This window comes from Pinus tabuliformis, chromosome Q (genome assembly GCF_031772625.1).
Source record: "Pinus tabuliformis cultivar Carrire ecotype Pingquan chromosome Q, CPIR1, whole genome shotgun sequence".
In the NCBI taxonomy this organism is placed as follows: Eukaryota; Viridiplantae; Streptophyta; class Pinopsida; order Pinales; family Pinaceae; genus Pinus; species Pinus tabuliformis.
In genome coordinates this window covers 630,369,412-630,394,243 of record NC_142296.1, presented here as the reverse complement: position 1 = coordinate 630,394,243, position 24,832 = coordinate 630,369,412, and the positions used below count along the sequence as shown (strand labels likewise).

General features: G+C 40.5%; 1 pseudogene; it reads left to right on the top strand.

The window, feature by feature from the left end:
- The first annotated feature begins 761 nt into the window (after positions 1-761).
- LOC149221038 (UPF0496 protein At4g34320-like) lies at positions 762-24,305 on the top strand (annotated as a pseudogene).
- The last annotated feature ends 527 nt before the right edge of the window (positions 24,306-24,832 follow it).

Sequence of the window (24,832 nt, the reverse complement as noted above, 5' to 3'; positions counted from 1 at the left end):
ACTCACTTCTAAATATATGACCAAGATCTTCGTTGCCACCAGGCATGTCTAGTACTCCTTATCCTAGGTCCCCTTAGTTATTGATCCGAATTGGATCCATGAAGAAAAGTCATCAGCAAACCAAGATTGTATCAGGTCGGACAGGCTTCAAGAATTAAGAGCAGCGATCAAAAACACCTCCAAACAGTGGCAGTTAGCAGCCAGCGTGGAACAACGAGGACCTCGGTCAAAGAGCGTTGACTAAGGCCCATGGAGACTATGTAGGAGGCGAAACTAGCCCCTGAGAGGCCCGGATCGGGAAAAGGAGGTAGGTTTTTATCACTGGGAAAAACCCCTCGAGAAGGAGAAGCCCCGAGCGCTCGGTCGCATGAGAATTGGGAAAACCGTGGGAAAAAAGGGGCCAAAGGCAAAGGTAGGACCCACGCTCCGAAAACTAGCGGTATTGATCAGGGGCACCGTTAAGAGGTAAGCGGAATTAGCGAAAACGAAGCAATTCCACTCAGCGGCGGATGCGTGGCGAGCGGAGGAGAGAGAAAACCACCACTCATCGCGCGTTAACAGTCGAGCAAGTCAACCATGCAAAATGTGCGAATGGCATCGGATCTGAAGGCCCCAGATCTAACGACTAAGATCGCGCCCGATGGGAAAGCGGAATTGACAGGGGGGATTAAGCCGCGATTTATAAGAATTTGACATCCAATTTGACATCCAATTTGGCGCAGCTGCAGGAGGACATGTGGCCACTCCCTGTGAGTCTAATGATGACGCCGGAACAGGGAACTCCAAGTGAAGTTGTAGCAGGTGAACTGACTGAAGTGGAAGGGGAAGCGAATAGCCATGAGATCGAATGGCCTTAAAGCCATGCACAGGAAAAGCAGAAAAACAAGAGGACGGGACACCGAAAGGAAGACCGAACACAGAAAGGAAGAACAGAGAAAGGAAAGACAATGAAGCAAAGCAGAACGGAAGACAGAGGGCCAAGCTAACCAAAGGCAGCATCGAGCACCAGAGAGCTTGAGATATTCAAGCCATCCCTGAGAGGATCTATCCGGACTGAGCACCACATTGGACTCTCTCCATTGAAGACCAAAAAGGTCACAGAGCTGGTAAGGAAAAGAGCCTGTGTACTCTAGTGGCCTAGGGCATCCAAGAACCACCCTGCCAAGCAAATTCTGTTCAAGAGACTCACATTGAGCTCCTTCATTGTAATTCTCTACTTTAAGACACAATAAAAAAAGGCCACCACTGAGAGCTGGACCGAAGACGTAGCCCTAGAGGATAAGGTGAAATCCATATTAAATTATTGTGTTCTTATATTGCATATTATATTTCTCCACTGTTTTCCATTTCAAATGTCTGTGTATTTGAAATCTGATCAATTTGTTGCCTAAATAACATAGACACAAACCAACACATGAGTCTGTAATACCTTCATGTAATAAATCTTAACTGAGATCACTCATAGGGTGATTATCAGATCAAGTGGTATCAGAGCTCTAGGTTGTAAAGGTTAGACAAGCTTGTGTTGGTTTAGCTATTGAATGCTCACTAGATCAAAGCTCAAATTAGGAAAAGGAGAGTTGGTGGAAACTAATCCTGAAATTGGGAGAGTCTATCCTCGGAAGACAATGTCAGAAGAAAGTTCTGTGTGGCCAGACCCTCAATTCATAAAAAGCTTCCTAGCTATAAAGTCCATGGAAGAAGAAATGTATAGGGACTTTAGAAAACATAAGGATGAGGACTCATCAGGCTCTAAACAATACAAAGAAGAAGATAAGTCTCACTTCCATAACCACTCCAAGGGAAAAAGGAAAGAGGAAACCTTTCTCACACCTCCTAATAGCCCTGTGCATAACAAGAAAGCATTATTAATCAAACTGGATGTTAAATTTGATCTGCCTATATATGATGGAGAGTTAAATGCAGAAAATTTGGACAATTGGATTAGACAAATTGATGTTTATTGCATAGTATAGAACATCAACTCAGACAAGAACAAGATTCAACTGGCAAGCCTACGCCTAGGAGGCACTGCGTTGGTTTGGTGGGAAGGTAGAACCCAAGCTGATATGAAAAGACATGGTAATACTTTCTCTGTCTCGAATGAATTTGTTTCTGCAATCAAAAAGTAGTTCTACCCATTGGCCTACATGCAACAATCCATGATGAGTTGGCAAACTCTTCGGCAGTTGAAAGGGCAAAGTGTGCAAGGGTACACTAAAGAATTTAGAAAGAGAGCAATGATTCTAGGAATTTCATTAGACTCACCAGAAACTCTGTTGAAGTACATTGGTGGTCTACATAGCTACATGAGGCATACCATCCTCGTGTTCAATCCCACTAGTATAGATGAGGTATCTGTACAAGCTACTCATCTAGAAGCTAGAGGAAAGAATGGAAATCCAGAATTTGGGGGACCATCCCAACCCACTACAAGCAAGAGCAAGGAGAAAAGAAAGTAGAAGTGGAAAGCAAGGAAGGCTAACACTGCACAGAAAAGCAAAGCTTCATGCACTCACTATAAAAAGGATGGGCATGATGATGAGAATTGTTGGATTTTGCATCTAGAGCTAAGACCTAAGAAGTTCAAGGGCAAGAAGAAGAAGACTATTGCAGCTATTCAGAAAGATTTGGGGTCAGATTCAGAAGATGAAACAACCATTGCAACCACAGGTATAAAAGATAAGAATTCTGAAACATCTACTAGTAATTCTGCTCAATCTATTATTGATGAAGAAAATGAGAGAAAAAGACATGAGCTTTTCCATATTCGAGTTATTTCTTGACATCAAAAGATTGATACTTTGTTTGGTAGTGGCTCACAAGTAAATTTAATTTCTGAAGCAATTGTAAAGAGATTGGGATTAGCAACCACACCTCACAAGAAACCATACCCATTAGGATGGTTGAATGATAAAGCACAACTACAAGTGACTAGACAGTGCAAACTCAAATTTTCTTTTGGGTCAACATTTGTAGATGAGGTGGAGTTAGACATAATTCCTTTGGATATATGTGGAATCGTTTTAGGAAGTCCTTACTTGTATGATAGAAAGGCTATTTTCTATAGAACTGAGAACAAATATCTACTTGTTAAATATGGAATCGAATACTTTGTAAGGGCTCATAAGCTAAAGAATAATTATACTCTCATAAACTCAGGGCAGATGAAAATAATGATAAATTCATGCAAACAATTCTTACTGATGGTTGTAAAGGAAAAGAAACCTGATAAAACCAATGTATTTGAGGGCTGTAATGCTAAACAACAAGCTGATATAGAAAAGGTTGTTTCAGAATATGATATCTTGTTTCAGGAACCTAAAGGTCTGCCACCCAAAAAGGAAATAGTACATGATATTATTTTGCAGCAAGATGCTCCATTGCCTAACATTGGGATGTACAGGTTGTCAGCTTTAGAGAACGCTGAAATTAAGAAGCAGGTGCAGGAGTTGCTCGAGAAGGGGTTCATCAGGCCTAGCACATCACCATGTGGGTCACCAATCGTTTTGGTGAGAAAGAAAGATGGCTCGTGGAGAATGTGCATTGATTACCGAGCACTGAATAAGATAATGATCAAAAATCGTTATCCCCTTCCTCGCATAGATGATCTTTTAGATCAATTGAAGGAAGCTGTTTATTTCACCAAGCTAGACTTGCACAGTGGATACCATCAGGTCAGAGTTGTAGAACAAGATGCATGGAAAACTGCTTTCAAAACAAAGCAGGGATTGTATGAGTGGTTGGTTATGCCTTTTGGCTTAACTAATGCTCTTGCTACTTTCATGAGATTAATGAATAATGTACTCAGACCTTTTCTTGATGATTTTGTTATTGTGTATCTGGATGACATTCTGATTTTTAGTAAAATGTGGGAAGAACACTTAAAGCATGTTAAGCAGACACTAGATGTTTTGAAAAGAGAAAAACTTTATGTTAAACTCTCAAAATGTGAATTTCGCAAGACATCTCTGAAATATTTGGGTCATATAGTAGGGGGTGGTGAATTGAAGATAGATCCCTCTAAAGTGGCAGTGATTGTAAACTGGCCTAAACCCAAGTCTACTACAGAAGTGAGAAGCTTCTTAGGAGCAACAAAATATTGGAGGAAGTTCATTTCTAACTTTTCCTCAATTGAAGTGCCCTTACATGCTTTAACAGGATTGAACAAGGTGTTTCAGTGGGGAGGAAAACATCAGAAAGCCTTTAACACCTTGAAAGAAAATATTAGTACAGCCCCTGTACTAGCACTCCCTGATCTGCAAAGACCATTTGAGATCCAAACTGATGCCAGTGACTATGCCATGGGAGCAGTGTTGACACAGCATGGTAAACCCATATGTTATCATTCTGAGACTTTTAATCCTACAATAGTTAACTATCATACATATGATAAAGAATTATATGCATTAGTTCAGAGTGTGAAAAAGTGGAAACATTACTTAATGGGCAAAGAGATAGTAACACATATTGATCATCAACCACTTCAATATCTACACTCCCAAACTAAGTTGCAGCAATCAAGACACTACAGATGGATGGGTTTTCTACAACAGTTTTATTTAGTCGTCAGATATAAAAAGCGCATACATAACAAAGTTGCAGACATGTTATCTAAACCTATTATAAATGCATCTACTATGCTTAAGCATAATTATGTGCTACATGAAAGCTACATTGAACAATATGTTCAAGATATAGACTTTAAAGATGTATATGCAACTTTGAGTCAAGGAAAAAGAGTAGAAGAACTGGATTATCATGTAAAGGACCAACTCTTATACCATTATGGGAAAGTCTGCATTCCACAAACTGAGAGAGTAAAGATAATTAGAGAAGCACACACTTCCCTGATATCAGGTCACTTTGGGGTAAGTAAAACAGTTGCACAGATGCAAAGATTTTGTTATTGGCCAAAAATGAATGAGACAGTTTCTAGATATGTAAGAGGATGTACTATGTGTGCTAAAAGCAAGCCCAGCAATAGAAAACTAGGCTTATACACTCCTTTGCTGGTACCTTCTCACCCTTGGGAAAGTGTTTCCATGGATTTTGTTGTAGGACTGCCTAAATCTAGGAAAGGTCATAATTATCTATATGTTGTTGTGGACAGGTTTAGCAAAATGTGTATTTTGATACCTTGTAATAAGAAGATTACAGCTAAATAGACTGCAAAATTGTTCTTTGAACATGTATGGGTTCATTTTGGATTACCCACTTCCATTGTATCTGATCAGGACACCCGATTTGTGGGGAATTTTTGGTCAAGTCTATGGGAGCTGATGGACACCAAACTAAAAAAAGTACGGCTTTTCATCCACAAACTGATGGCCAGACAGAAGTAGTTAACGGGACAGTGATCCAGTTACTCAAGGGATATTGCAGCAAACATCCTAAGCTTTGGGATGAACATTTGTGTTATGTGCAGCATGCTTACAACAGAGCAAAACATTCTTCTACACAGAGATCTCCTTTTGAGACTTGTTTTGGTTTCACACCAAGGTCTCCTTTAGATTTTGTCTTTGGTAAAGATCCCATAGTTGATGGACACAGCGATGTGGACAAGGCAACTAGGTTCATTGAACAAATCCAAGAGATCCACCAGGCAGTACAAAAACAGCTGGAGAAGAGCCAAGCCAAATATAAGGCTAGGCATGACAGGCATCGGATGGAGCATAGTTTTCAAGTTGGTGACCAGGTCTGGTTGTATATCAGCAAGGACAAGATGCAAGGTGAAGGTAAAAAGCTAAAGCCCATCAGATATGGACCTTTCAAAATACTTGAGAAGATTGGTGAGAATGCTTTTCGCCTTGATCTCCCAGCTTACATGCACATATAATCAGTCATAAATGTAAATTGCTTGATATTGTTTGAACCCTCAATGATTGAGGATCCTGAAGAACAGAGTCAATTTCCTTCTATCGATGACTTGCTACCTGAATATCTTAATGAATTGCAGGAATACATAGTGCTGGATAGGAAGGTGAGGATGACATGCAGAGGAGATGTTGAGTACCTCAGAGTAGGGCTCAAAGGTTCAAAGCCAAGCAGTGCAAAGTGAATTGAGATTGGGCAAGTGAGAAAACAATACCCTCACTTAGTCGATGCTTGAAAACCAACTTTTGGCGGTCCAAAAGATTTTCAATGGGAAGGCCATGATCCGAATTGGATCCATGAAGAAAAGTCATCAGCAAACCATGACTATATCAGGTCGGACATGCTTCAAAGAATTAAGAGAAATGATTAAAAACACCTCTAAATAGTGGCAGTTAGTGGCCAGCATGGAACGACGAGGACCTCAGTCAAATCGTGTTGACCGAGGCACATGGAGACTATGCAGGAGGCGAAACTAGCCCCTGGGAGGCTCAGATCGGGAAAAGGAGGCAATTTTTGATGCGCGATTGGTGCTAATCGCGCATCTCTGGGAAAAACCCCTCGAGAAGGAGAAGCCCTGAGCACTCGGTCACATGAGAGTCGAGAAAACTGTGGGAAAAAAGGGGCTAAAGGCAAAGGCGGGACCCACGCTCCGAAAACTAGCGGTATTGATCGGGGGCACCCTCAAGCGATAAGCGGAATTGGCAAAAACAAAGCGATTCTACTCAGCAGCCGACGCGTGGCAAGCGGAGGAGAGAGAAAACCACCGCTCATCACGCTCTAACGGTCAAGCAAGTCAACCGTGCAAAATTTGCAAATGGTGTCGGATATGGAGGCCCCAAATCTAACGGCTGAGATCACGCTCGATGGGAAAGCGGAATTGACCGGGGATTAAGCCGCGATTTATAAGAATTTGACATCTGATTTGACTGCCAAGGTGGCAGAAGACTCATTCCACGACATAACAGAAAAACCGAACAGATGAAGCGAGTTGGCGCAGCTGCAGAAGGACATGTGGCCACTCCCTGTGAGTCTGATGATGACGCCAGAACAGGGAACTCCAATCGAAGTTGTAGAAAGCGAACAAACAGAAGTGGAAGGGGAAGCAAACAACCATGAGCTCGAATGGCCTTAAATCCATGCATAGGCAAAGCAGAAAAACAAGAGGACGGGACACCGAAAGGAAGACCAAACACAGAAAGGAAGAACAGAGAAAGGAAAGACAGTGAAGCAAAGCAGAATGGAAGACAGAGGGCCGAGCTGACCAAAGGCAACATTGAGCACTAGAGAGCTTGAGAGATTCAAGCCATCCCTGAGAGGATCTGTCTGGACTAAGCACCACATTGGACTCTCTCCATTGAAGACCAGAAAGGTCACAAAGCTGGTAAGGAAAAGAGTTTGTGTACTCTAGTGGCTTGGGGCATCCAAGAACCACCCTGCCAAGCAAATTCTGTTCAGGAGACTCACATTGAGCTCCTTCATTGTAATTCTCTACTTTAAGACACAATAAAAGAAGGCCACCACTGAGAGCTGGACCGAAGACGTAGCCCTAGAGGATAGGGTGAACTCCTTATTAAATTCTTGTGTTATTATATTGCATATTGTATTTCTCCGTTGTTTTCCATTTCAAATGTCTATGTATTTGCAATCTAGTCGATCCGTTGCCTAAATAACATAGACACAAACCAACACATGAGTTTGTAATACCTGCATGTAATAAATCTTAACTGAGATCACTCTAGGCTGTAAAGGTTAGACAAGCTTGTGTTGGTTTAGCTGTTGAATGCTCACTAGATCAAAGCTCAAATTAGGAAAAGGAGAGTTGGTGGAAACTAATCTTGAAATTGGGAGAGTCTATCCTCGGAAGACAATGTCAAAAGAAGGTTCTATAGGGCCAGACCCTCAATTCATAAAAAACTTCCTAGCTATAAAGTCCATAGAAGAAAAAATGTATAGGGACTTTAGAAAACATAAGGATGAGGACTCATCGGGCTCTAAACAATACAAAGAAGAAGATGAGTCTCACTTCCATAACCACCCCAATGGAAAAGGGAAAGAGGAAAGCTTTCTCACACCTCCTAATAGCCTTGTGCATAACAAGAAAGCATTATTAATCAAACTAGATGTTAAATTTGATCTGCCTATATATGATGGAGAGTTAAATGCAGAAAAGGTGGACAATTGGATTAGACAAATTGATGTTTATTGCAGAGTATATAACATCAACTCAGACAAGAGCAAGATTCAACTGGCAAGCCTATGCCTAGGAGGCACTGCCTTAGTTTGGTGGGAAGGCAGAACCCAAGCTGATATGAAAAGACATGGTAAGACTTTCTCTGTCTCGAATGAATTTGTTTCTGCAATCAAAAAGCAGTTCTACACATTGGCCTACATGCAACAAGCCATGATGAGTTGGCAAACTCTTCAGCAGTTTAAAGGGCAAAGTGTGCAAGGGTACACTCAAGAATTTAGAAAGAGAGCATTGATTCTAGGAATTTCATTAGACGCACCAGAAACTCTGTTGAAGTACATTGGTGGTCTACATAGCTACATGAGGCATATCATCCTCATGTTCAATCCCACTAGTACAGATGAGGTATCTGTACAAGCTACTCATCTAGAAGCTAGAGGAAAGAATGGAAATCCAAAAGTTGGGGGACCATCCCAACCCACTACAAGCAAGAGCAAGGAGAAAAGAACGTAGAAGTGGAAAGCAAGGAAGGCTAACACTGCATAGAAAAGCAAAGCTTCATGCACTCACTGTAAAAAGGATGGGCATGATAATGAGCATTGTTGGATTCTGCATCCAGAGCTGAGACCTAAGAAGTTCGAGGGTAAGAAGAAGAAGGTTGTTGCAGTGATTCAGAAAGATTTGGGGTCAGACTCGGGAGATGAAACAACCATTGCAACCACAGGTATAAAAGGTAAGAATTATGAAGCATCTACTAGTAATTCTACTCAATCTATTATTGATGAAGAAAATGAGAGAAAAAGACATGAGCTTTTCCATATTTGAGTTATTTCCAAACATCAAAAAATTGATACTTTGTTTGATAGCGGCTCACAAGTAAATTTAATTTCTGAAGCAATTGTAAAGAGATTGGGATTAGCAACCACACCTCACAAGAAAGCATACCCATTAGGATGGTTGAATGATAAAGCACAACTATAAGTAACTAGACAGTGCAAACTCAAATTTTCTTTTGGGTTAGCGATTGTAGATGAGGTGGAGTTAGACATAATTCCTTTGGATATATGTGGAATTGTTTTAGGAAGTTCGTACTTGTATGATAGAAAGGATATTTTCTATAGAGATGAGAACAAGTATCTACTTGTTAAAGATGGAATCAAATACTTTGTAAGAGCTCATTAGCTAAAGAATAATTATACTCTCATAAACTCAGGGTAGATGAAAAGAATGATAAATTCATGCAAACAATTCTTACTGATGATTGTAAAGGAAAAGAAACCTGATAAAACCAATGTATTTGAGGGTTGTAATGCTAAACAACAAGCTGATATAGGAAAGGTTGTTTCAGAATAGGATATCTTGTTTCGGGAATCTAAAGGTCTGCCACCCAAAAAGGAAATAGTACATGATATTATTGCTGCAAGATGCTCCATTGCCTAACATTGGGATGTATAGGTTTTCAGCTTTAGAGAATGCTGAAATTAAGAAACATGTGCAGGAGTTGCTCGAAAAGGGGTTCATCAGGCCTAGCACATCACCATGTGGGTCACCAATCATTTTGGTTAGAAAGAAAGATGGCTCATGGAGAATGTGCATTGATTACTGAGCACTGAATAAGATAACGATCAAAAATCGTTATCCCCTTCCTCACATAGATGATATTTTAGATCAACTGAAGGAAGCTGTTTATTTCACCAAGCTAGACTTGCACAGTGGATACCATCAGGTCAAAGTTGCAGAACAAGATACATGGAAGACTGTTTTCAAAACAACGCAGGGATTGTATGAGTGGTTGGTTATGCCTTTTGGCTTAACTAACGCTCTTGCTACTTTCATGAGATTAATGAATGATGTACTCAGACCTTTTCTTGATGATTTTGTTATTGTGTATCTGGATGACATTCTGATTTTTAGTAAAACGTGGGAAGAACACTTAAAGAATGTTAAGCAGACACTAGATGTTTTGAAAAGAGAAAAACTTTATGTTAAACTCTCAAAATGTGAATTTAGCAAGACATCTCTGAATTATTTGGGTCATATAGTAGGGGGTGGTGAATTGAAGATAGATCCCTCTAAAGTGGCAGTCATTGTAAACTAGCCTAAACCCAAGTCTGCTACAGAAGTGAGAAGCTTCCTAGGAGCAGCACAATATTGGAGGAAGTTCATTTCTAACTTTTCCTCAATTGCAGTACCCTTACATGCTTTAACAGGATTGAACAAGGTGTTTCAGTGGGGAGGCAAACATCAGAAAGCCTTTGACACCTTAAAAGAAAAGATTAGTACAACCCTTGTACTAGCATTGCCTGATCTGCAAAGACCATTTAAGATCCAAACTGATGCCAGTAACTATGCCATGGCAGCAGTGTTGACATAGCACGGTAAACCCATATGTTATCATTCTGAGACCTTTAATCCTGCAGTAGTTAACTATCCTACATATGATAAATAATTGTATGCATTAGTTCAGAGTGTGAACAAGTGGAAACATTACTTAATGGGCAAAGAGACAGTAATACATACTGATCATCAACCACTTCAATATCTACACTCCTAAACTAAGTTGCAGCAATCAAGACACTACAAATGGATGGGTTTTCTACAACAGTTTCATTTAGTCATCAAATATAAAAAGGGCATACATAACAAAGTTGCGGACATGATATCTAGACCCATTATAAATGCATCTACTATACTTAAGCATAATTCTGTGCTACATGAAAGCTACATTGAACAATATGCTTAAGATATAGACCTTAAAGATGTATATGCAACTTTGAGTCAAGGCAAAAGAGTAGAAGAACTGGATTATCATGTAAACCAACTCTTATACCATTGTGGGAAACTCTGCATTCCACAAACTGAGAGAGTAAAGATAATTAGAGAAGCACACACTTCCCTGATATCAGGTCACCTTGGGGTAAGTAAAACAGTTGCACAGATGCAAAGATTTTGTTATTGGCCAAAAATGAAAGAGACAGTTTCTAGATATGTAAGAGGATGTACTATGTGTGCTAAAAGCAAGCCTAGCAACAGAAAACTAGGCTTGTACACTCCTTTACTAGTACCTTCTCACCCTTGGGAAAGTGTTTCCATGGATTTTGTTGGAGGACTGCCTAAATCTAGGAAAGGTCATAATTATCTATATGTTGTTGTTGATAGGTTCAACAAAATGTGTATTTTGATACCTTATAATAAGCAGGTTACCGCTGAACAGACTGCAAAATTGTTCTTTGAACATGTATGGGTTCATTTTTTATTACCCACTTCCATTGTATCTAATCGGGACAGCCGATTTGTGGGGAAGTTTTGGTCAAGTCTGTGGGAGCTGATGGACACCAAACTAAAGAAAGCACAGCTTTTCATCCACAAACTGATGGCCAGACAGAAGTAGTTAATAGGACAGTGATCCAGTTACTCAGGGGATATTGCAGCAAACATCCTAAGCCTTGGGGTGAACATTTGTGTTATGTGCAGCATGCTTACAACAGAGCAAAACATTCTTCTACACAGAGATCTCCTTTTGAGACTTGTTTTGGTTTCACACCAAGGTCTCCTTTAGATTTTGTCTTTGGTAAAGATCCCATAGTTGATGGACACAGCGATGTGGACAAGGCAACTAGGTTCATTGAACAAATCCAAGAGATCCACCAGGCAGTACAGGAACAGCTGGAGAAGAACCAAGCCAAATATAAGGCTAGGCATGACAGGCATCGGATGGTTCAAGTTGGTGACCAGGTCTGTTTGTATATCATCAAGGATAGGATGCAAGGTGAAGGTAAAAATCTAAAGCCTATCAGGTATGGACCTTTCAAAATACTTGAGAAGATTGGTGAGAATGCTTTTTGCCTTGATCTCCCAGCTTACATGCACATCTACTCAGTCATAAATGCAGATTGCTTGAGATTGTTTGAACCCTCAATGATTGAGGATCCTGAAGAACAGAGTCAATTGCCTTCTATCGATGACCTGCTACCTAAATATTTTAATGAATTGCAAGAAGACACAGCACTGGATAGGAAGGTGAGGATGACATGCAGAGGAGATGTTGAGTACCTCAGAGTAGGGCTCAAAGGTTCAAAGCCAAGCAGTGCAAAGTGGATTGAGATTGGGCAAGTGAGAAAACAATACCCTCACTTAGTCGATGCTTGAAAACCAACTTTTGGTGGTCCAAAAGCTTTTCAGTGGGAAGGTCGTGATCCAAATTGGATCCATGAAGAAAAGTCATCAGAAAACCATGACTGTATCAGGTCGGACAGGCTTCAAAGAATTAAGAGCAACGATCAAAAACACCTCTAAACAGTGGCAGTTAGTAGCCAGCGTGGAACAACAAGGACCTCGGTCAAAGCGCGCTGACTGAGGCCCATGGAGACTACGCAGGAGGCGAAACTAGCCCTTGGGATGCCCTGATTGGGAAAAGGAGGCAGTTTTTAATCACGCATCGCTAGGCAAAACCCCTCGAGAAGGAGAAGCCTCGAGCGCTCAGTCACATGAGAGTCAGGAAAACCATGGGAAAAAAGGGGCTAAAGGCAAAGGTGGGACCTGCGCTCTGAAAACCGGCGGTATTGATTAGGGGCACCCTCAAGCGATAAGCGGAATTGGAAAAAATGGAGCGATTCCACTCAGCGACCGATGCGTGGCAAGCGGAGGAGAGAGAAAACCGCCACTCATCGCGCACTAACAGTGGAGCAAGTCAACCATGCGAAATGTGCGAATGGCGTCGAATCTAGAGGCCCCAAATCTAATGGTTGAGATCGCGCCCGATGGGAAAGTGGAATCGAAAGGGGGGATTAAGCCACGATTTATAAGAATTTGACGTCCGATTTGACTGCCAAGGTGGCAGAAGACTCATTCCACGACGTAACGGAAAAACTGAACCGACGAAGCGAGTTGGCACAGCTACAGGAGGACATGTGGCCACTCCCTGTGAGTCTAATGATGACGCCGGAACGGGGAACTCCAAGCGAAGTTGTAGCAAGCGAACCGATAGAAGTGGAAGGGGAAGCGAATAGCCATGAGCTCGAATGGCCTTAAAGCCATGCACAGGCAAAGCATAAAAACAAGAGGACGGGACACCGAAAGGAAGGTCAAACACAGAAAGGAAGAATAGAGAAAGGAAAGACAGTGAAGCAAAGAAGAACGGAAGACAAAGGGCCGAGCTAATCAAAGGCAGCATCGAGCACCAGAGAGCTTGAGAGATTCAAGCCATCCCTGAGAGGATCTGTCCGGACTGAGCACCAGATTGGACTCTCTCCATTGAAGACTAGAAAGGTCACAAAGCTGGTAAGGAAAAGTGTTTGTGTACTCTAGTGGCCTGGGGCATCCAAGAACCACCCTGCCAAGCAAATTATGTTCAGGAGACTCACATTGAGCTCCTTCATTGTAATTCTCTGCTTTAAGACACAATAAAAGAAGGCCACCACTGAGAGCTGGACCGGAGACGTAGCCCTGGAGGATAGGGTGAACTCCTTATTAAATTCTTGTGTTCTTATATTGCTTACTGTATTTCTCTGTTGTTTTCCATTTCAAATGTCTGTGTATTTGCAATCTGATCGATCCGTTGCCTAAATAACATAGACACACTATAGAAACTTTTTCTACAATTATCTAGCTCGCTCTGATACCATGTAGAAATTTTGAATAATTTAACACATATTCAATAGAGATTATCCTAATCATGTACTATTGTGGAATACATACACAATACATAAGCTCCTCTACGTTGATCATTAATATAGCAGCATCAATAACAATAAAACATCAAGAGCATTCACACATTAACACAGTATGTAACCCGGGGAAAGCATCTCGCTAAAAACCCCACACTATCTGTATATTAATGATTGAGACCATGTAACATTACAAAGTACAATGCTTATCACAAGCAATCCAGTACCAGCTCCACCTGTTACACACAATACAGCTCAGATCTGATCTCCAAATCTATTCCACTGCTTGCCGCCTCTCCAGCTCAATACCTGCTCAAGAACTGATGAGAATGGTTTACCAAACTCGTATTTCACCTGCAAAGAATCACTCACACTCTGTTGGACGTGAGCACAGGCTATAATTCTTGATATTGGCCAATTCATTGGCATACTCAATCCCTCTGATTGTGCAAATCATCATGCACAACTATAGTCACATCTGATAGCAATGTGATCCTCTAACACCTGTCCCTGCTGAACTGAACATGCACTGACATGCAACTGAGTTAACTGATGTATTCTATAGTTGCATTATGAGTTAATAACTTGTGAATTAATTAATAACTAATTCACCCAACTCATCTCTAGTCTATTTTCCAATTAGACTAAATACAACCAGTTTAACAAAGCTAAATTGAACACAACTCCATCAACTGCACCTCCAGTCCACTAAACTCAACTCACTTGAGTTCTAACTGAAGTCATGCATGCAACAACTCAACTGACTCATAAGAAAAGCGTACTTTCTTCTGACAGCTGCATGGGCCACATCTGTAGCTCAACCTGAAGTGCTCCAAGAGAATAAGATCAAGTTTATAGTCCAAATATTATTATGAGACAATAATATTTGACTTTTCTATTTTTGACAGCTAGACTAAAAATAGACTTTGATCACTCACACTGTGATCACTCACACTGTGGTCACCCACACTATGATCACTCATACTGTGGTCACCCACACTGTGATCATCCCTGCTGGGATCAAAAATAGAACTTGCGCCATAATTTGCCTGCGGGCCCACTTAGTGAAGGCGACTCTTTTCACTAAGCTCCATCATCTTGTTGCAATCTCAACACTCCCTCTCGACAAGATATGGATTATCAGCAACCCCTATCCTGCCTTGGTGGTACTCGAATTTTCTCCTGGTGAGAGCCTTCGTCAGAATATCAGCATCCTGATCCTCCGTTGGAATGTATGAAAGCAACATGATCCTCCGCTGCACACAATCTCTGATATGATGGTACCTGATGTCAATATGCTTAGATCTATCATGAAATACATGATTAGCCGAGAGTTTAATGCAACTCTGGTTATCACAGTAAATCACAGTAGGATCCAAATGAGAATCGAACAAACCAACCAGGATCTTCCTCATCCATATAGCCTCGCACGCAGCCAAACTTGCTGCCATATACTCGGCCTCCGCTGAACTGAGTGCCACGGATCTCTGCTTCCTGCTGTACCAAGAAACTGTTATCGATCCAATACTGAAGACCCCTCCTGATGTGCTCTTTCTGTCCGTTGGGCTCCCTGCCCAATCTGCATCCGTGAAGCCACATAGCTTCACCTCATCCTCTTGTCTGTACCATAAACCATATCCCGATGTACCTCTCAAGTAGCGCAATACATGCTTGCCCACCTTCCAGAAGAGCTTGGTAGGCTTAACCATAGCTTGTGAAAGCTGGTTAACTACATAGCATATATCAAGTCATGTATTGACCAAATACATCAGCGACCCCACCAACTGTCGATAAACAGTGGCATCCACTTCTTCTCTCGAAGTGGCATCCTCCTTCCTCCAACCTCCAGGAAGAGGAGTATCAACAGGCTTGCATCCATGCATGTTGAACTTCTCCAGTATCTCTCGAGCATACTTGCCCTGAGAAACAAACATTCCACCACTGCGCTGCCATATTTCCAATCCTAGGAAATAGTGAAGGAGGCCCAAATCCTTCATCTCAAACTCTGTAGCAAGATCCTTCTTGCATGACAGTATCAACAGCTCATCACCCGTTAGAATCAAATCATCAACATACAGTACAATGATAAGCAACTTACCCTCCACCACAATCTAGTATAGGTTAGGATCTGCCTCGCTCTTGGAGAATCCAAGTCCTGTGAAATAGCTGTCTATCCGTGTGTACCAAGCACGTGGTGCTTGCTTCAACCCATACAGCACTCTCTTGAGCCTGCACACATGCAACTCGCTACTGAACACCTCAAAGCCTTCGGGCTGCTCAATGTACACCTCCTCCTCAATGACTCCGTTGAGGAACGCAGTCTTCACATCCATCTGATGAATGTGCCATCCCATCTGTGTTGAGAGAGCAAGAATCGTCCTTATGGAAGAATACCTTGCGACAGGTGCAAAGGTCTCCTCATAATCAATCCCCTCTATCTGTGAAAAGCCTCGCGCAACAAATCTTGCCTTGTACTTCTCCACACTCCCGTCAGCTGCCTACTTAACTTTGTAGATCCATCTCGAACCCACCACTGATTTCCCTTCCGGTCTAGGAACAATCTCCCATGCACTGTTTCTGACAATAGAATCATACTCTTCCACTATGGTGTCTACCCATGAGGGATCCTCCACAGCTTCCTCGAAAGAGGATGGCTCAGTCACAACACACTTGCTCATAAGAGCCATGTATCCAGTGTACCGATCAGGTGACTATCTCTGCCTGCGTTGGGTCGTAGGTGGTCCTACAACTTTCTCTGCATCTTGAGCCAGTCGCTCAGCTTCTCTCAAGCGCTTTCGCCCTCTGATGGTTGGCACTGCATGAGTGGTCTCTTCCATTCCATGAACCTCATCCTGTGGTTGATCCACGTCCTAAAGCTCATCCTTAGGAACTAATAGCTCATCATCTGCATGCAAGTGTAGCTCCCTCTCAAGCGAACACTTCATGGCTTTCTCCTCCTAAAATTTTATATCCCGTCGCATAACAGTTTTACCACTATCTGGAAAATACACACGATAGTTGTGGGGAATATCAGTGTACCCCACAAATATCCCAACCTCTGCGGTCGGTTCCAACTTCTTCCTAGCATCCTTCGTCACATGCATGTAAATGTTAGCACCAAAAATCCTCAAATGAGAAAGATCAGGCTTCTTACCAAAATAAGTCTCGTCGGGTGTACTCATGCCAAGTATCCTATGAGGACAACGGTTCTGCACATAAACTGTTGTATTGCATGCTTTTGCCCACAAGTGAAGGGGTAGGCCCTGATCATGCAACATTGCCCGTGCAGCACCCACAATCGTTCTATTCTTCCGCTCAGCTACCATGTTCTGCTGTGAGTTATGGGGAGCTATGAGCTCTCTACGAATCCCTTCTGCCCTGCAGAAATCCTTGAACTCGTCCGAGATGTATTCACCACCATTATCGCTCCTAAGAGCCTTCACCTTCTTCCCCAACTCCTTCTCGACCAGTGCTTTGAATTCACAGAACTTTGAATATGTCTCGCTCTTCTTCTGCATGAAGAAGATCCAGCACTTACGAGAGAAATCATCAACAAAAATCACATAATACCTGTGTTTTGTTGTCGAAGCAACTGAGAAAGGTCCACACACATCTATGTGAATTCTCTCAAGGATCGTCGTGGCGCGACTATCCTTCTCGTGAAAGGTGGCTTTCACAAACTTCCCCAAAATACACCCCTTGCACTGATCTGACTACGCAAGTGTGCCTTTAGGAAGCCCTGTAGTGATCTGTTGCAGTATCTTCAAGGCTCCATGGTGAAGGTGACCCAATCTCCTGTGCCACAACTCGCCATCATCCCGGCTCACCAATCCTTCTGCCTTGCCCGCCATTGCTGCGCATCCATCTACATGCAACTGATAAAGGTTCCTCACTCAAACCCCTATCTTCCGGGTCTCACCAGTTGTCTTGCTGCGCAGGAAAGCCTTTCCCTTGCTGAAAACAACATCATACCCCTTGTCTTCTAACATCGCCACTGAGATGAGATTCTTCTTCAATCCTGGAACATGCATGACTTCCTTCAATACGAAGGGTTTACCAGACTCCCTCTCAAAGGAAATGGTACCGATACCGGTCGCACTGTATCTACCATCATCGCCCATCTCGATGTGCACTCCAAGATCTTTGTCCTCCAGATCAGAGAACAAATCTCTATCTCCCGTCATGTGAAAATACGCACCACTATCCAAGACCCACACCGATCCCATCACACTTGAAACCAAGCATGCGATCAATGAAAAATCAAGCTCAAACTGTGAGGCTAGAGCCTCTCCTGCTGAAGATCCAGCACCCTGCTTGTTCTTCTTCTTCTGCAGACAATTAGTGGCATAGTGTCCATGCTGGTGACAGTGAAACACTTCACCTTGGACATATCCTGCTTCTTACCTTTCGCACCAGATTGAGAAGCTTTCTTGCTCTTCCCTTTCTTTGCTTTGGCAGCCAAAGCACAATTCTCTTCATCAGCTCCCTTTGACAAAGATTTGTCCCTGGTACTCCGCCTGATCTCCTCCTGCACAAGATCTGACCATAGTCTTTCCCATCCTGGCAATTTCTCCTGACCATTGACAAAGTCCTGATAGGAATGCCAACTCTTCGGAAGACCAAGGAGAGCCAAGCTCACCAAGTCCTCATCATCGACAGTAACCCCCACACTTCCCAGCTCATCTCGACACTGAGTGAACTTCGTGAGATACTTGGGTATACTGTCACCCTTCTAGCATTTGATGTTTCTGAGTTTATCTTTGAGCGCCAGCTTCCTCTGATCGCTCTTGCTTTGGAATAATTATGTTAATGATTTCCACATCAAATATGGAGTAGCCTTTCCATGGAGGCTGGACACAATGTGATCCTTCACACCCCCCAACAGAATCCTTCGACATTTTGCTGTCTTCTTTTGCCAAGCATCAGCTTGAGTAGCATCAGTAGGCTTTGGGACATCCGTCTCTATGAACTCCTTTAGCCCGTTATCATCCAATACTACCTCCATCCTGTCCTTCCATGCAATATAGTTTGAGCTGCCCTCAAGAGCATACTCCAATCGCAATCCGTTGAAAGACATTATTGCGTTGTCACCAAGAAAACACTGCTGCAAATTCGAATTCCACCAGCAACCAACTCAACTGCCTCAGATCTAAGATTCGTGAGAACACACTATTTCTCGTACAGAGATTGACTGTATGGGCATTCACCGGATATCTCACCTTCCAAAGGAAGGATGAATCCAAAAGCTACCTGGCCCGATTACAGACTCTGCCTGAAGAAATAGAATGTAAACACTTCCTGAATAGTAGATCTGATGATCAACAACTCCGATACCATGTAGAAACTTTTTCTACAATTATCTAGATCGCTCTGATACCATGTAGAAATTTTGAATAATTTAACACATATTCAACAGAGATTATCCTAATCATGTACTATTGCGGAATATATACACAATACATAAGCTCCTCTATGTTGATCATCAATATAGCAGCATCAATAACAATAAAACATCAAGAGCATTCACACATTAACACAGTATGTAACCCAAGGAAAGCATCTCGCTAAAAACCCCACATTATCTGTATATTAATGATTGAGACCATGTAACATTACAAAGTACAATGCTTATCACAAGCAATCCAGTACCAGCTCCACCTGTTACACACAATACAGCTCAGATCTGATCTCCAAATCTATTCTACTGCTTGCCTGCCTCTCTAGCTCAATACCTGCTTAAGAACTGATGAGAATGGTTTACCAAACTCGTATTTCACCTACAAAGAATCACTCACACTCTGTTGGACGTGAGCACAGGCTATAATTCTTGATATTGTCCAATTCATTGGCATACTCAATCCCTCTGATTGTGCAAATCATCATGCACAACTATAGTCACAACTGATAGCAATATGATCCTCTAACACTTGTCCCTGGTGAATTGAACATGCACTGACATGCAACTGAGTTAACTTATGTATTCTATAGTTGCATTATGAGTTAATAACTTGTGAATTAATTAATAACTAATTCACCCAACTCATCTCTAGTCTATTTGCCAGTTAGACTAAATACAACGAGTTTAACAAAGCTAAACTGAACACAACTCCATCAACTGCACCTCCAGTCCACTAAACTCAACTCACTTGAGTTCTAACTGAAGTCATGCATGCAACAACTCAACTGACTCATAAGAAAAGCGTACTTCCTTCTGACAGTTGCATGGGCCACATCTGTAGCTCAACCTGAAGTGCTCCAAGAGAATAAGATCAAGTTTATAGTCCAAATATTATTATGAGACAATAATATTTGACTTTTCTATTTTTGACAGCCAGTCTAAAAATAGACTTTGATCACTCACACTGTGATCACTCACACTGTGGTCACCCACACTGTGATCACTCATACTGTGGTCACCCACACTGTGGTCATCCCTGCTGGGATCAAAAATAGAACTTGCGCCATAATTTGTCTGTGGGCCCACTTAGTGAAGGCGACTCTTTTCATTAAGCTCCATCATCTTGTTGCAATCTCAACACACACACCAACACATGAGTCTGTAATACCTTCATGTAATAAATCTTAACTGAGATCACTCATAGGGTGATTATCAGATCAGTTATTGCATGTAATTGTTTATAGGAGTCTCTTTGCAATGCCCTATTAATTAACCTGGACATGGGAAAATATTTTCATTTGAGCAATTAGATCTTTTCCTTACTCCTAAGGGTTATGGGGCATGGGGACCCTTATAACCCATAATCAAGCTTGAACACTGTGTCATAAATGTATTATTAAGGCATTAGAAGAAAATCAAACCTCAAGGTCCTTCAAGGTTACATTTTTCAAGGAGCTTTCTTAAACAAAAAATCATGGGATGCTTATATTTTCACTCTCTTCCTAGGCCCCAACCATGGTAAAAGTGAAAGGAACTTTTGTTGCTCAAAGCATCAACACATAAAGAGAGGCTAAGAAGGCTTCTCTAATTTGGCTTAGGAAAAATTCTAAAAACTAGTTTATCTTTCAATGAACATTATCTTTGGGGTGTCCAATCTAGTTGCATGAAGGAAAACACTCGCTAAGAAAACATGGCTTTTGACCCTAAGGGTTTTTAGGGGAGGCATAAAGGTAATTAAAAACTTATTCAATGATAAACTCAACACTAAGTCTCATTGTTTGAGCTAAAATATGTATTTTGATTGGCCAGACCATTTAAATTTTTCCTCAACAACATTAATGATCATATCCTTAATACCCTCTCATAAAGCTAAAATTGCAATACCAACTAACATAGTGGAAAGATTGGAACAAGTCCAATGCCTACAAGAAGCATAAAGGAACTTATCATTGCATGTAGCTTTGTCCTCAATGTGTGTTAGACGTTTTTAAACTAATATGGAATCTCAAATCTAGATGCTAGAAAACTTGGCTCTTTTGGCTTCACAGTTTATGAAAACCCTTCATTGAGCTTCATAAACCCTTTCTTTCCTAGTCCCTCATTATTGGGGCCAAACGCTTGGCCATCATTAGCCCTCCTTGGCAACACCTCACCAGAATGCCCCCTTTTAGTCACCCTAAGAACCAACCAAACATTTTCTATGGTATTATAGCTATACAAACTTTTCTTAGTTGGGTCTCCAACTTTTGTGGCCACCTCCATTCCACAATATCATGGAAATTTTCCATTTGGGGACATAATTCCTTGCATTCATCTCATGGAACACCACCCTTTTGGGTCAAAATTTACCTTGGTTATTATGTTTCAAGTAGTTCTAATCATTAGAATTAAAGTTATTTGCTTTTATTTATTTTGTAATCATCAGGGAGAGGAGAAAGGCATAGGCAACCCACATAAGCTATTTGAATGGCACAATTTTGTTTAATTAGACTCAACCTACTTAGTGTCTAAAGTTGTTTGCCTTTTTTTTAATCACTGGGGAGAGGTGAAAAACACAGGGGGCACAATTTTGTTTAATTAGACTCAACCTACTCAGTGTTTCCCATGTACTAACATTGCTTTAATTTGTGTCCATCTCTATATTCTCATCGTTGTGAGCATTGGGAGCGAGGCTCCTAGCATTATGCATAAAGAGTCTCTTATAAACTTTGTTACACTCAATCTAGATTTTCCAAACACTTTGATGTATTGTCAATGCATCATGTTGATCGAGTTCTTCAAGGCACATTGCAAAGTTACCACAGCTAGCCTCATAACCATCTTCCAAAATCCTTGAATGATAAGTTCCCTCTCTAGCCCATGTCATCATGCCATCTTGGACAACAAAAAGCCCCTAAAAATGTTGGTTCAACTAATGAGCTTGGCTAAAAACACAAAGCTTAAAAGACAATAATACTCCAACCCCAACCACAAGTTGATTGCTTAATATTTCTTATGGAAATGTGTGAACAACAAATTTTGTGTCCTCAAACCAACTTTTATGTTTAATTTATTTCTCTCTTTCACAAGCAGTTGTTGATTGTATTTTATAATTTATTTCTCTTTCATAAACAGTGGTTGATTGTAATTTATAATTTATTTTTCTTTACGAAACCGCTGTTGATTATAATTTATAATTTCTCTCTTTGAAAAGTAGTTGTTGATTGTAATTTATAAATCCAAAGTGTGTTAAAATGCGGTGAATATCACATTTAGAACTTTTTTTCATTGAAGGTACATGTGACGAGTGTTAAATATTATGCTTATAAATGCATTAAATAATATTTAAGGCCTTTTCAGCAAAACTTTCTAGCTTGTACAAATCGGCATGCAAGCCACATCTTTTTTGCAAATGCTTACTTCATATTATTTTATTAACAAAGAGAGGAACCACTTTTTCAAACGAAAATCTTCCATCCTGATCTCTCGTCGGGGTTTTGATGACATTTTCTACTTTCACATGCTAGAATCTTATTATAGAGGAACCACTTTTTCAAAAGAAAATCTTGAGCCAACTCTCATCATGGATTTGATGATATTTTTCATCCTTGTGACGTGTTGGAAGTTCTTATTCATTCATGGTGATTTTTTTGGTTCCTTGTGACATGTTGGATGTTCTTATTCATTCATGGTGATATTTTTGTTTTGACATGTTGGAAGTTCTTATTCATTCATGGTGATATTTTTGTTATGATGCAGGCTATGTAAATTGCTAACCATCTTTATGAGTTCACAATTCTTTTGTGATGGTGCATTCTATCCCATCTTTTCACATTCTTGTCCCATCTCTCCCATCCTAAATACTTTTCTTGCCAGAGTTCTACATTCTTTTTTGCTTGCAATAGGATGTGCCCAACTGAAATTACCACCCAAGACCAAAATCATAGCGTATGCCTGAAGCTTTTCTGAACACAAACTATAGTGTTTATGATCTTAACGCTGGAACTTTCACAACTTTTGACGAGATGTTTCATTTTTTTCTAAATGTGAATCTTAGTTTGATCCATAGTGCAGAAGCAAAAACTATGTTCTCTAGCATCAAAACACCATAGACAATTCAATCCATAAAGTACTGATGGAAACACACTACATATACTAGTATGTCTCAAAAGATAAAAAAAAATCAATAAAATTATTAAATTGGAATTGTTGAATTGGAAAAATTATAATTGATTTGAAATAATAATTGTTATATTAAATTTAAATTATTTAGCCTCTTTATGTTAAGTTGATAATACACATAAAATAATAATTAAAATATAAAATAATAATTAAAATATTGAAATCATGAAAGTTGACTATTTTAGTGGCAACCTGTAAAGTCGACCCAGATGTGAAGAACTTTGATGAGGTGCTCCAAGCACGAACTGGGCGCACTATTCATGCTCTGGCAAATGGCGTTGAGGTACGCTGTGTCATTAGAAACCCTAAGAGAGACTGTAGATTTCTTGCTGGAAATGGACCAGGAGGTGGTTAAGGGCTTATTGGAATGCAAGGAGGACATATGGAATAACCGGGATTTGTTTGAACTGGTTTGAGAGTATTTCGAAAATAGTTTACAAACCCTGGATTTCTGCACTGTGCTGGAGAACTGTCTCAGAAAGGCTAGGAACAACCAGCTGTTTATTCAAAACGCCCTTCAGCAGATTCCACCGGAAACCTACCGCCTTTGGAGGCCCAGTGCAAGAAAATGTTGGAACTGACGAATTTTAAGACTGCTGGTAGCCCGTTCTCTGAAGATTTCTTTAAGCATTTCGATTCTGTTTACAGAAGGCACACACAGATGCTAGAGAAGCTTCAGCTGCAGAAGAAAAAGCTCGACAAGAAACTGAGGCACGTTAGGGCTTGGAGAAAGGTTTTTAATATCATATTTGTGGCGACCTTTGCTGCGGTTCTGATATGCTATATGGTTGCAGCAGCCATTTTTTCTCCTCGTGTTGTAGGAACCATAGCGGTTGCGGTTCCAATCGCTTCTGGGAAAATGGATTGATTCCTATTGGAAAAAATTCGAAGAAGCCATCAAAATCAGTGCATGACCATCACTATTATGGAAATTGGGACTTTTATTGTTATTAATGATATAGATAACATTAGTGTTTTAAGTGTTTTTTCAAAAACATTTAAAATAAATAAATAACAAATTTAATTTTAATTTAGATATTAAAAATTGATTAAATATAATATTAATAAAAAAAATATTTAGGATATACATATATTAAGATGGAAAAGCATAGGTTTCATGCAAGATAGAAAGACTTGTTTGTTGAAAAAAAATATAAAGGGAATCCACCAGACAATTTACATATAATTCAAAATTAGAATCTATATATTCTAAAACCAAATAAACAGGCGTGAGATAAAAAAAATACCATAAAATTAGAATCTATGTTTGTTTATCTAGATTACCAATTACAAGAATATTCCAAAATACTTCACTTCTAATCTAATTCCAAAATAATTCTTAACAATCAAGTTAAGTTGAGCATACTTGTTCTAATTCCCACAGCAGAAGACGAGAAATCTATTTTGAAAAGGGAAATTCACTTATTTATACACATCAAAGTGCCACTCACTACAACTACAAAAGAGATGCCCGCCAATATTCTAAGAAATTCAAAACTCAAAACCCTGATACATTGAACAACAACGTGGATGATTTATTTA